This window comes from Parasteatoda tepidariorum, chromosome 2, assembly GCF_982258835.1.
Source record: "Parasteatoda tepidariorum strain Cologne lab strain chromosome 2, Ptep-v5.0, whole genome shotgun sequence".
Classification (NCBI taxonomy): Eukaryota; Metazoa; Arthropoda; class Arachnida; order Araneae; family Theridiidae; genus Parasteatoda; species Parasteatoda tepidariorum.
This window is the reverse complement of record NC_141756.1, coordinates 57940826-57954596: the sequence shown is the minus strand read 5'-3', so window position 1 is coordinate 57954596 and position 13771 is coordinate 57940826.

The following is a 13771-nucleotide window of genomic DNA, read 5'->3' as shown; positions in this document are numbered from 1 at the left end:
TTGTGTGTCTTATAATGTTATTAAAATTGTCCACATGTAATTTTTTTATACTTTTTTGCTTTTGAAATAAACAAAGCAACGATCATAACATTTGTTATAAAGCATTCTAATTATAGTATTATGATTTTAATCCATTGATCCAGATGGGACACCAGTGTTCTTTTATTTTTTTTCCTGGCACTCTAAATACAAGCAAAAATATATTTTGGTATTTTTATAAATTAAAAATGAGTCTAATAGTTATTAAGAAATCTGTTTGATTGTCGGAATTATATTTGTACTAAAATATAAAATACAAAAATTTTAGTCTACAAAATTTTTCTTTTTAAAAAATTGATTATTAATTGATTTTATAAATGAAAAAAATTTCGATGATGAATTGCTGTTTCTTTTAGAGCTAAATATCTGCATATAAGTGCAAATTTGAAAAATTATTTGGAAATGAGCAGTTTTTGGATGATTTTACCTTTAATGCAGAAAAATATATGTGTTTCATACTGTATTTCATAACCATTAATTATTAAAATGCTAAATATATTTTTTTCACTTATTTTTACCTAAATTAATACAAAATAATGATTGTATGAAAAATCAAAGTTTGGAAAATGAACACATAATTTCATTATATGTTCATAACATGATTTATTTTCTCTTTTGTAATAAATAAAATTTTAATAAAATAAAATAATAAACAATCAAATATTAAATGAAATATGTTTTTGGTAATTGTAACAATGCAAAATATAATCTTAATCTCAATGACATGCATTAAACTAAAAATTTTAAATAACAAGAAGTCCCTCTTCATTTATATTGATTGAAATATTTAAACATAACCAAAAAAAATGTTGGCTTTTTAGTCCTTAAGTGATTGTACAGTACAAACTTAACCAAAAATTTGAAATATTCTTTTTAGTTCAATTGTTATAAGAGAAGCAGTGAAATATTGGCAAAATAAATGGGATGTTGTGTTTTTCAACTCTTATTCTGAATTAATAGTTTTCTGTCAAACTATATAAAGCTGCACATTTAAACATTGCTTTTTGTAACAGGTAGAGTAGATGTAAACAGGTGTAATCTTTGATAAAAAATCTCACAAAGAATCCAGAATAATTTGGTCTTTAAAATCCTGATTTGCAGATTTTTTTTTTAGAAATTTATTTATTTATTTTAAATTTATTTTGCCATACTTTGTTTTACGATCTCATGACATTCGGTCATATCATTACTGATCTTCGACTTAACATATTTTTGAACATATAGTTTCAAAGTTAAAGTTATTAAATGGTCAGTTTATAATTTCAAAGAACTATTAGGTTTGATAAATCTAAATAAAATTGAATGGAAATACGATTTGAACTGGTAAAATACGAGAAAACTCATTTGGTGATTTAACTCAAGTATGATTTATCAAGTGGGCATTATTTAAAAAATAAAAAATGCTGATTTTTTTCTGGGCTCAGCCTATTTTTGATGAATCCTAAATCACAAGTACTTTGAGAGATGATTTTTCATAATTCAGTATTTTTTTAACAGTGTTTTCAGTATCCTATTGCATAATTGCACTTTAATATCTCAAAATGTGATGACAAATTGGCATCTCTAAGCCGTATTAGTATTTTTCATTCTGATTGGGCTATTTGCATGCTTTGTTGAAAATGTAACAAAATATTTAATTTTATGAAGTGCAGTTTAAAAAAATATTGTACAAATTTGCACTAATATTATTTTTAATATAAATATTTTGTAAAGATGTCATCCTGTTTAAAGAGGAATACAATTTGTATTTGTGCTGCAATTTTTTTAAAATGCAATTGATTATCAAATACTTCGATGAAAATGTGACAAAAATTTTAACAGCACAAGGGATAGTTTAGGAAATATTGCAATAAACTTGCATCTCAACCAATATATTTTCCACATAAATATTTTCTACTAGTCATTCTGCAAAATAGAGTTTTATATTTGAGTGATTATTTTTGCAGGAAATGTCATCCAAATTTTAAATCTTTTTTTTTTTTTTCTTCTTTTTTTTAATGCAAATATGACACTTTTGAAATTTGCATTGCAAAACAGGTTTTTTTTCTGCATTATTCGAAAGTTTATTTGAACTTTGTTTTGTTTAGTAGTGACATATTATATGAGTGTAACTGTTTTTAGGACTGATAGTTAACTGATAAAAACGAGGCTGTGTGGTTGTAATTTTAGCGTGTTGAAGAAAACTGTAGAGAGTAATTTTTAAAAATTTTTTGCTCAAATCCATTACATTTGGTTATAAATATTTTCTACAAAATTTTAATAAAATCAGAAGTTGAATCCTAAATTTTTTTTTTTTAATTCAAATGTCACTATAATTTAGACATCTCTGAAAACCTTTTCAAAACTAATTTTGCAAACTAGCATTGTGAGACAAATATTTTTTTATATTTAAATGGTAATTAAAAGATGTAGTTTAGTTTGTCCAACAACTTAATCTCATTCAAAATAAAATAGTTAGTGTCATACTTTCCTGATTTGCTTTTTTTATAATCATTGTCTTAGTACAATTTTCTTCTGAAGTTCACAGTGACCAAGACGAGCACAGATTTTTGTAGACTTCATGTTCAAAACAAATTAGTTTAAATGGTGTCATGCTTTTCTAATGTGCTCTTCCAATAAAGAAGTTGATCATTCTTAGTTCTGCGAAGAAATGTCATTTTTCTTCTGACATTCACAATAAACAAGATGAACACAGATCGAGGACTTCATGTCATCTAAAACAAATTAGTTTAGACGGTATCATGCCTTTCTAATGTGCTGTTTGCTCTTCTAATAAAGCAGTTGATCATTCTTAGTTCTGCAAGAGATCATGCACAATAAGCAAGACAAACACAGATCTTCAAAGACTTCAGGTCATCCAAAACAAAACATTTTAAGCAGTGCTATACTTTTCTAATGTGCTCTTTGCTCTTCTAATAAAGCAGTTGATCATTCTTAGTTCTGCAATAGGAATGACAATTTTCTTCTGGCATTCACAGTGACCAAGACGGATGCAGATCTTTGAAGATTTCACACTTATTAGTTTCTTTTCCATGCATTCAAAACGCTTTTCCATTGTATCTGTTTCTTGGCGGAATTTTTCCAGTCTTAACGCACCCAACTTCCTCACTCTTTCTTTAATTTTCTCTGATTGCATAAATCTCTGGGCAGCGTAATTCCGCTTTTTAGGTAATTCGAAGCAGACAACGTGTGTTAAATCTGAAGAACTAATACCGAGATCAGATCGTCGAATCTTCATCCTGTTTTCATTTATTCTAAAAAATAGGGTAGGATATTCATAACATAAGAATATTAACTTTAATTTTGTCCTTGCTTGTTTAGTTCTAATCAAATTACTTAAAATCTAATTTTCACTTAGATACTTCCATTATACGCTTCCACAATTATTTAAGGTCTTGGATTAGTGAAATTTCGTCAAATATGTCCTGCATCAAGCTATACCCAATTATGTTAAGTTTTGCTGCATCATTATTAGATAAATATCAAAATTAAAAGCAAAGAAAGTTCCATCACAATTTCATGTTCGCCTTGCCTTACGTCGGAATACTGAAACTGTAACTAAATCTGAATACTTTTTATTAATCCTTCTCATTGCGTGAGGGAATATGTGCATTAGAAATCGGACAAAGAGTAGTGATTGAAAATCACGACATGTGTAACTTCAGAATGTCATTGATTTTCCCCTCCCTTCAAATTAAGGGCAAGGCAAAGTCATTCGCGAAACTGCCTCTAGTCACACAATCTATCAAGATATCTTTTATTTATCTATTTAAAGAAAAATAGGACAGATGATAAGATTATATCATGACTATAATATTTTATCGAACCATTTTTAGCTTGCATAAATATTAATTAGATTACTAAAATTATTTTTCTTAACCCAAGTACTACATGAAGGTAAAATAACAATTATAAATATTAAAAAAATTATAATATATTTTATATTTTAAAATATTTGGTTAAATTTTAATATTAAATACGAGTTGCATAATTGTCTGCTTTTCTAAAATTGTATCAATATTTTCTATAATTTATGCATTAGAATACTTATTTGCGAAACAATGCTTTGCATGTCTTTTCCGCATATATTGAATAAATTGTATTGGAATAATTTTTCAAAATACATGATTTCGCTTGTCTATCCCGCATATATTGAATACTTTTTTTAAAATTGTATTAGAATACTTTTTTGAAAGAGATGACTTCGCATGTCTATGCAGCAAAAAATTAGAATATTTTTTTAATTGTATTAGAATAATTCTTCGAAATACATGATTTCGCATGTCTATTCCACATATATTGAATACTTTTTTTAATTGTATTAGAATACTTTTTCGAAAGAGATGTCTTCGCATGTTTGTGCCGCAAATATTGAATATTTTTTTAATTGTATTGGAATAAATTTTCGAAATACATGATTTCGCATGTCTATCCCGCATATATTGAATACTTTTTTTAATTGCATTAGAATATTTTTTCTAAAGAGACGACTTCGCATGTCTGTGCCACTAATCTTGAATATTTTTTTAATTGCATTAGAATAATTTTTCGTGATACATGATTTCGCCTGTCTATTCCGCATATATTGAATACTTTTTTTTAAATTGTATTTGAATAAGTTTTGAAAGAGATGACTTCGTATGTCTGTCCCTCAAATATTGATTTTTTTTTAATTGTATTAGAATAATTTTTTGAAAGACTTGATTTCGTATGTCAACCTCGCATATATTGAATACTTTTTTTTTAATTGTACCCGTATTAGAATATTTTTAAGAGACATAACTTCGAGCATCTATCACACATACATCGAATAATTTTTTAAATTTTACTAGAATACTTTTTTGAAAGAGATGACTTCGCATGTCTGTCTTGAAAATATTGAATACTTTTTTAATTGCAATAGAATACTTTTTGAAAAGACATGATTTCGCAGGTCTATCCCGCATATATTGAATTCTTATTTTTTAATTGTATTAAATTGCTTGAAAAAGAAAAAAGAAACATGACTTTGCACGTCTACCTTGCATACATTGATTTTTCTTAAAAATTTTACTTATTATAGAATTTAGAATATATTTTTGAAAGGCATAACTTTGAACGTCTATCCCGCATATATTGAATACTTTTTTTATTGTAGTATTAGAATACGTTTTTGAAAGACATGACTTGACACGTTTATCCTGCATATCACAAGAAGTTTAAACCTATTCCTGAATAATACAAGTCATTCTAAAACATCAGGTCAATTAAATTATTTGTGAATAAAACAAGCTTTATACTATTTTTTGTTTTACAGTTTTATATATACAAAAAAACTTCCTTGAATCAAATATTTACTTTATCATTTTACTCACGTTGTAATTATTTATGTTCAAAAAATATAGGTTTTGCGTTACAAATTAGTGAGATTAATTTCTAAAATACCTCTTTAATTTTAAATATGTAACAAATTTTCAGAAAAAGGGATAATTTTTTTTTTACTGAGTGTGTACTGAGTGTCTGAGTTTTTGTTTTACTGAGTGTGGGATAATTTTTTTTATGCTATCGTTTTGATTGTTAGTTTTATCTGATAAATGCTTTAAATAAACTAAAAATAAAAAGAATATATGTTGCTGCTAATTTTAACATCAAACAATCATGATTTTGTAATATTTTTGTAACAATCATGATTTTGTATTAATAAAAAATTATGATAAGGTGATGAAAAAAAATTTGAGAGAATTAATAGAAACCTAAGCCGCAAAATAAAGAACTAAGTTTCGATCCTTAGTGGCTGTTTGAATGCCCACCTAGCTTGAAATTGGTGGGTACCAGTTTGCCTGAGAAGTAAAGGTGGCTTGTGCACAATGCTGACCACATTGCCGCAATCATGGGCTTGGCCACGATTATTGTAGAGCCTTATCCTCCATGACCCCGCTGGCCCTCAATGAGCTGTCACGAGACTGTTTTTTACTAGACGCGTATAAGTTAAAATATGTAAGAATGAACCAGCAAATTTATCAACAGTTGTTTTTTAGTATCGATCATGTGCACTCAGTTACATTCTGTTAATAATTATCAAGACCAAAGGAATGTGTTAGTTTTACTGGAATTACCTTTTATCATCATATTTTAAATATAGTTTCAAAAGATTAAATGTTTCCAAAATCTAATACTATCAACGCCAATATGTTATTCCTTTTTTTAACATTTTGCAATTTGTTAAATTTTAATCAATTTAATAACATAGACTTTTAATTCATGTTTAGAAAGCCATTTCTTTTTTTTATTAAAATAAGCAATTACTTCCACCCTATCTTTTACATCATAATCTCCAAATTACACCCAAATTGCGGCTTTTATGGATATTATCATGGAGTCATTTTTTGGGGGAGAAGCTTGCGGCCGGATTAATAACGGATGGATACATTAAACCATTTACTGACTCTCCCGGATCTAGCATGGCCGGGCACGTGGCAAAAAGCGACTTTTCGCACGCGTGCCGGATACACTTCACTTCCTACCGGACTTCTCCTCTCCTGATTTAATATCCCCTCTGGAATTAGATGCACCCTTGTTAACATGCGTAATATATGTTCTTTTGGAACGCGACGTCCCGCGAAAATACACCGTTTATTGAGGATGGAACTATCACGTGACATCGTAGGTAACGGGTGGCCGTATCGAAATCCCAAAGCAGACGTTTAGACTTGGGGTTTTGTGTGGGTATCGGTAAGAAGCGAGTTCCCACGAAATAAGTGATGGCATAATATTTGGAGGGAGGGAATCGGGAGTGATATCGTGCGTAAATACTGTTTCGAATTGCTGCAAAGTGCTTCGACCAATAAATCAGTACAAGCAATTGTTGCACGTGTTATGTTTTACTTCCCGAATAATAATTTAGGTACTTATTTGGAAACACATTTGTAACTTTAAAATTAAAATGGAAACGCTCTTTTAAAATTTTATTTGTAAGAAAGTTTAAGAATTTATAAAATGGAATGAAATTTGATTCGTTTAGTTTTCTGTGAGGCGTTTTTACGTGTATTGCGTGATAAAATTATCTTGAAGTGAAATTTTATAGCTTTTATGTTGATTGTTTTTTTTTTAATTTTTTATTATTAGCTTTTCTTTCAGGGTATAGAGTGTTCGCCTCTCAATGAGGTGATCTAGGTTTGAATGCCAGAGATGGGTGATTGATAGGAATTCTGCTAATCGCTCGCACCAACCACAGGACGTAAAATATCCTCAGTAGTAGACGGATAATGGATAAGAATCCCCTTGCCGTTGTGCTTACCATGAGAGGTTTTCGTGGCTTTTCTCTTCCTGTAAAGCAAATGTAGGCTGTTTCCATAAAAAAAAAAAAAAGTCCTCCGCGAAGGCTGGTTTGTTTCAACGCTTAATCCAGGAGTTCTTTTGTTTCTTGGGTTGGGTGCAAAATAACAAGGCCATGAATTTGAATAATGGTAATCATAAACACAGAATTGGGTCAGCTGTTCAACGCCGGTTATAAAATTTAAAAAAAGAAAAACTCATTAAAATATAAACGAATTAATTTTATCACTTACGTAAATTGAAAAGGAGTTCAAATTAATTTAGTTTAAAAATCTTTAATTTTTACAAACCTAGTAAACTCTCAATGCATAATTAGTCAAGATAGCACCTATGATACAAGTTTACACCCACACTCTCAGAAAAATCGATTTGATGTTTAATCATAACCTTGATCAAGTACAAAGCAAGTTTTCTGCAGTTTTAATAAGGTGAGAAAATGAGCCAGTTACCGTTGAAATGGAACCTTACTATTGCATAATAATGTGGTTCAAATTACCACTAAATTAAAGTAGCGTGACATATGAACGGTTGCTATGATTCAAGAGGCTCCAGAATTTTTAACAGTGTAGTACTTATGGGATAAGCAGTTAGTTTGTGAGCTTTTCTATTTTGAACACAGTTAAAAATGCGTATTTAAGAACAACGGACAAAAGAAATGCACATCCTACATGTTTAACTTAATATATATGACTTATTTAAATTACATTTTAACTTTACTTAAATTTAGCAACAAAATGAGGAATTTCGTACTTATTTTTCTCCACCTTTTTAAACACTTAAGCATAAGGGGTATAAATAGTTCCTGGACTTCGGGATCAGGTTTCTGGGTATATTACCGACATAACTTTCCAGACGTTCTCTTCGCAATGAAGAACTCTAAAGAGATAAAGTGTATTTTGAAAATCTTAATTCCTACAATGTATATTTACCACCACTAATATAAATTTATAGGACCCAATACAACTTTGGAAAAAGAAACACTTTTGGCTTTTTAAGTATTTTTAAAAACAAGATTAATTTGAGAAAATACACTAACTTATTTATGCATCACATGATGAATTCATTTGGAGTCAATAGTTTAATGCTGAAGTAAGAAAAATACTCAAAAGAAAAGTTGGAAAAAAAATCAAATGCATTGTCGTAACGGGAACGCGTATTTTGAACCATGTCACTTAGCGCATTACGCATCATTACGCACTTAGAGCTGTAATCATATTTGTAAACGCGTATTTTGAGCTATACGTCAATTTTCTTGAACACATATTTTGAGCCTGTCCAAAATAAAAAGCTCACCAAAGAGTTTCTTTACACGCAAAGGAGAAAAAAATTCTGCCATTTTAGTACTGAATTCCTTGAGAACATACGATGGAATATGCAGTTTTATCACGCTTATTAAAGAATAAATTATTGGCATACATTATTGAATTATAATTTGGAAAGTAGAATTATTTTTATTTGAAAATAATCGAACTTCATTTTAATCAATCTGCTGCTTTCGAACAAACAAACTACCTAGGTCGGGTTCTCAATAAAATTTGGAATTATAAAGTATTCAAATTTTCACTTTATTATAAACATTGTAATTTCAACATTTGAGCAAAATTGGCCTCATGGATTCTAAAAATGAAATTTCAAAAATTCATATTTTTAATTCCATTTCTCAAGAACTATACAATCCATTCCGTACTAATTTTGGAATGTGTGTTTTAAAATTACACACTAGTTTGAAAGGAGGTAAATATTTGCGTATCTTCAAAACTTTTTTGAAAAAATTTAAAAAGTTCAAAAATTATTTTTGCGTGCAATTATCTGTGCATAAATGAGTTTTAATTGTGTAAAAAAAATTTGGATTCATTTAAATAGTTCCAGAATTATAGTGAAATACGCAAACTATCGATACCATATTTTCAGAATTTCTGCAACCGATCTTAAACTGAGAGTCAAAAATGCAAATCTTCCAACAACATAAAAGTTGTGTTTTTATGTCTTATTTTATAACTTAAAATATCGTCTTTACTAATTATTTGAGCATATTTTCCGTCGAAACATTGAGATTGAATGATAATACATATAAATCCTGTCATTATATCAAAAGTTATAAAGGAGTTTCCGTTTTTAAACTGCTGTTTGTAGAAAATGCAACACCATGAAGGAATCATCAGAATCAAATGAAATTCGCAGCAAATGTCAATTATAGGATATTATGCAAATTAATAAAGTTTCAGAGCCATCGCGCGTCTGAATTGATGCTGAAAGCGTATAAATAAAGTGCTGTAGCGGGACGTTGAAAATAGTCTATGATTATTTGTTAGTGGCAAACGTTTAGTGAGACCTGAGTATGCCTCCACGACGGAAGAATAAGAAATTCAAGCAACTTACGGAGTTTGAACGAGGGAGGATAATCGGCCTTCGAGAAGGAGGATTTTCCTATCGCGCAATAGCAGCTCGTATGCAGCGGAACAGTTCCACAGTGATGCGAGTTTGGAAGCAGTGGACCGACGAGCACCGAACAACTCGAAAAACAGGCACTGGACGACAGAAGGTGACGTCAGAGCGCGATGATCGACACCTGCTCCGCATGGCGGTGAATGATCGCACAGCTTCCTCCAGGCAGCTGGCAGCACATTGGTCTACTGCTACAGGTGTACAATTGTCGGCTTCGTCAATTCGTCGTCGTCTGCTGCGCCGTGGATTGCGTGCAAGGGTGCCATTATACAGGATTCCCCTCACGGCGGATCATCGACGGCTGCGTCGGCAGTGGGCTCTTGAGCACAGAGACTGGCGAGCTGATTGGCACCAAGTTGTCTTTTCAGATGAATCACGCTTCAATTTGTGGACCCATGATGGCCGTGTTCGTGTTAGACGTTATGCCGGTCAACGCTGCCTTCCTGAGTGTATTATTGAACGACATAGTGGTCGAACACCCGGAGTTATGGTCTGGGGTGCGATTTCGTATCATGGACGATCCAATTTGATACGAATTGAGGGTAATCTCAATAGCAACAGATACGTCCGTGAAGTGCTACAGCCCGAAGTCGTTCCTTTCCTTCAAGGCATCCCTGGAGCTATCTTTCAGCAGGATAATGCACGCCCACATGTTGCGCGGACTGTTAGAGACTTCTGTTCAGCACAACGCATGCAACTTCTTCCTTGGCCTGCTTATTCGCCGGATATGTCGCCTATTGAGCACGTGTGGGATATGGTTGGTCGGCGTCTCACTCGTGATCCGCGTCCTGCAGTTTCCAAAGACGAACTTTGGTTGCGCATACAAGCGATATGGAATTCTCTTCCTCAAGCAGATATTCAACATCTGTTTGACTCCATGCCACGTCGTATAGCAGCACTTATTGCAGCGCGTGGTGGCTGCACCAAATACTGATTTCGGACGCTTAATTTGTTTCTTTTGTTTTGAAAATTTCATCATTTATTTGTATCAGTACAAGTCGTTTCTGCATTAAATTTCATTTGATTCTGATGATTCTTTCATGGTGTTGCATTTTCTACAAACAGCAGTTTATTTTGAACACAATTCATTACTTTTATACGCGATATAGACGTGGTGGAATTTATAGTGAATCACTAAAAGTATAAATTGCTCTCATCGATATTTTGTAAAGGAAAAGTTTCTAAAAATATAATAACGTAAACACTTGCTTTTGTTTCGGACACATTTTGAATTTTTTTAATATGCTTTATTGATTTACTGAAAACATGTATATTATTTTTATGAATTTTTTCTTGAATCAAATGTAAATATCAAGCTCAAAAAATTTAATAAATGTAAAAACTGTCTCCCCTTCAAATAATTTCAATTGAATCAACCCATATCTGCAAAATAAATAAATAAAAGTTAAATAATTGAAGCATTTGAGAGGCATAAGGCCAGCGTATATTTCCCATTTACGCAGAAATGTGAACTATTCATCCGGCATATCTGCTCTTTTTCAGTTCCCACGTAAAGATGCCGGATTTTTCCCGATTCGGAGTATCCTCTAGGGATGCTGATCCCTAGTCACGTGTTATGGCAGGAGCGGCAAGAGCAAGGGTCTCCAGGGAGTGGTCCTCAGCATGGGAAACGTGGAATTTCTCATAAAGCTCCTCCTCTTCCCAACCTTAGCAGATGAAGAAGAAAACATATTTATTACTCAGCGGAAAAAGTGGGATAATGCGTTGATAACCAAACATTCACTTCAGCTGCTTTACGAATGGAGAATAACGATGTAAGAAAGAGGAGAATCGTTTTTTTACTAATATCTTGTTTGTTGTTATAGAAATTTAGTTGGAAGTCTCTTTTACTGTAAAATATTACAGACATAGTTATGTTGTTTTTTTTTATTCGGAATCAATATAATTAAAAAAAGAATTTTGACATAATTAATTATTATGATAAATTCTAACCAATGTTATTATTACTGAGCGGAAAAAGTAGGATAATGCGTTGATAACCAAACATTCACTTCAGCTGCTTTACGAATGGAGAATAACGATATTAGAAAGAGGAGAATCGTTTTTTACCAATATCTTGTTTGTTGTTATAGAAATTCAGTTAGAAATCTCTTTTACTGCAATATATTACAGACAAAGTTATGTTGTTTTTTATTGGATTCAATATAATTAAAAAAGGAATTTTGTCATAGTTAGATATTATGATAAATTCTAACCAATGTTATTATTACTCGGCGGAAAAAGTAGGATAATGTGTTGATAACCAAACATTCACTTCAGCTGCTTTACGAATGGAGAATAACGGTATTAGAAAAAACAGAAATATCTTGAACACAATTAGATATTATAATAACCTATGCAGGAATTATGGTTTTTCACAAATCCTACAAATAATTATTGATTAATTTAAAAATGAAATAATCAATATGGACCAAATTATTTGGTTTTCCTTATTAAATTAAGAGAAAGGCTTATTCAGCATTAAACGCTTATTCAGCGTTCAGAGAAAAAAAAAATTTTCAAACAAACCTGTTACTTAGCAACTATGGAGGAATTTGGTATAGACGGGTAAAATCAAGAATTTTACCAAACGCTTATGAGTTACTAAGTAACAGACTTTGATTATTGATAGAATTTAAATAGAGTCATTAGTTGGCAAAATTTCACCTAAACATCACTAATCATCATGTGAGATAGGAGCGTATTCGTACTAAACTCTAAGAAGTATTTGTCAGTATCAATCTATCTGGGAGAAAACTGTATTTGTTAATAGTAATGATACCAAAATCTATTGGGGGTACATCAGTTTTCACAAAACTTATTTAAGTACACACAGCTAAAAAAAAAATACAACATATGACTCTATCAAAAGAAAAAATAGTAACATTTTTAGGCATAAAAAAAAAGATGTTGTACAGCATACTTAAAATTACACTCTCAGAAATAAAATTTACTGAAAACATGTTTCACAGTAAATTTTTTTCGAAATTTAGTTTCTAAATCGATAAAAAAAATTTTATTATGGTTACCTAAATTTTTGAAGTCAAATAGAAAAATATGTAGGTCATCTGAAATAGATCTAAAATTTTGAGATTAAAAACTGAATTTAAGCAGAAATTTAAAATCAGAAATATGAAACAAATTTTCATTTCGAAGCTCCAAACATTTTTTGAAGCTTTAGGTTTTATGAACTCTATAATTTTTTTTTACAAAGTAGCATGTTTTTAATTTTAATCAATGGTTAAATTAAAGTTGTCATGTAAATTACTAGGGACTTGAATTTTTACTAGGTCTAGGGATTACTAGGGACTAGGGACTTGAATTTTGCATATAATTTTTTAAGCTTTTACTTTGCATTCTGAACTTTACATATTTAAACTTGAAAACTAAAATTTGTTTTAGATTAATGATTTTTAAAAAATTAAAATTTATATTTTGGACTCTAAAAAAATACTTAACTAGAAACATGTCCTTAAGAAGTTTCTGAAGCTTTTTCTTCCTCTAATATAAAAACTTTTGGTAAAACATAAATCGAACTGTTTCGTTCGAGTAGTAAGCATCAATACCTACTACATTTGAATTTAGTTGTAGCGAATATCTATTATTGGACCTGAAAATAACTACTCGCCATGTGGCGAGTTAACAAAAGAAAAGAAAAAGGAAAATGGCAACTTCAATTAAATAAGAAACTGGTTACTATTTTTTAAAAAAATTTTTTTGAAAACTACTGAATAGTAAGAGTACATCAATGCACAAAGACTCTGAAAAAACAGAATCAATTTGTGATGGAAAATTCATGTGGTAAAAGAGTTCTTAAACAATTCACATTTTCAAAGTTGTAATTTATATGCTACCTGCAAAGTATGAAATCCGGCATTGACTAAAATTAGCCGGCAAAGTATGAAATGATTTATATTTCACACATTGCCTAGGCATTCTATAGAATGCTAAATGAGAAACCGGTATGTATGAA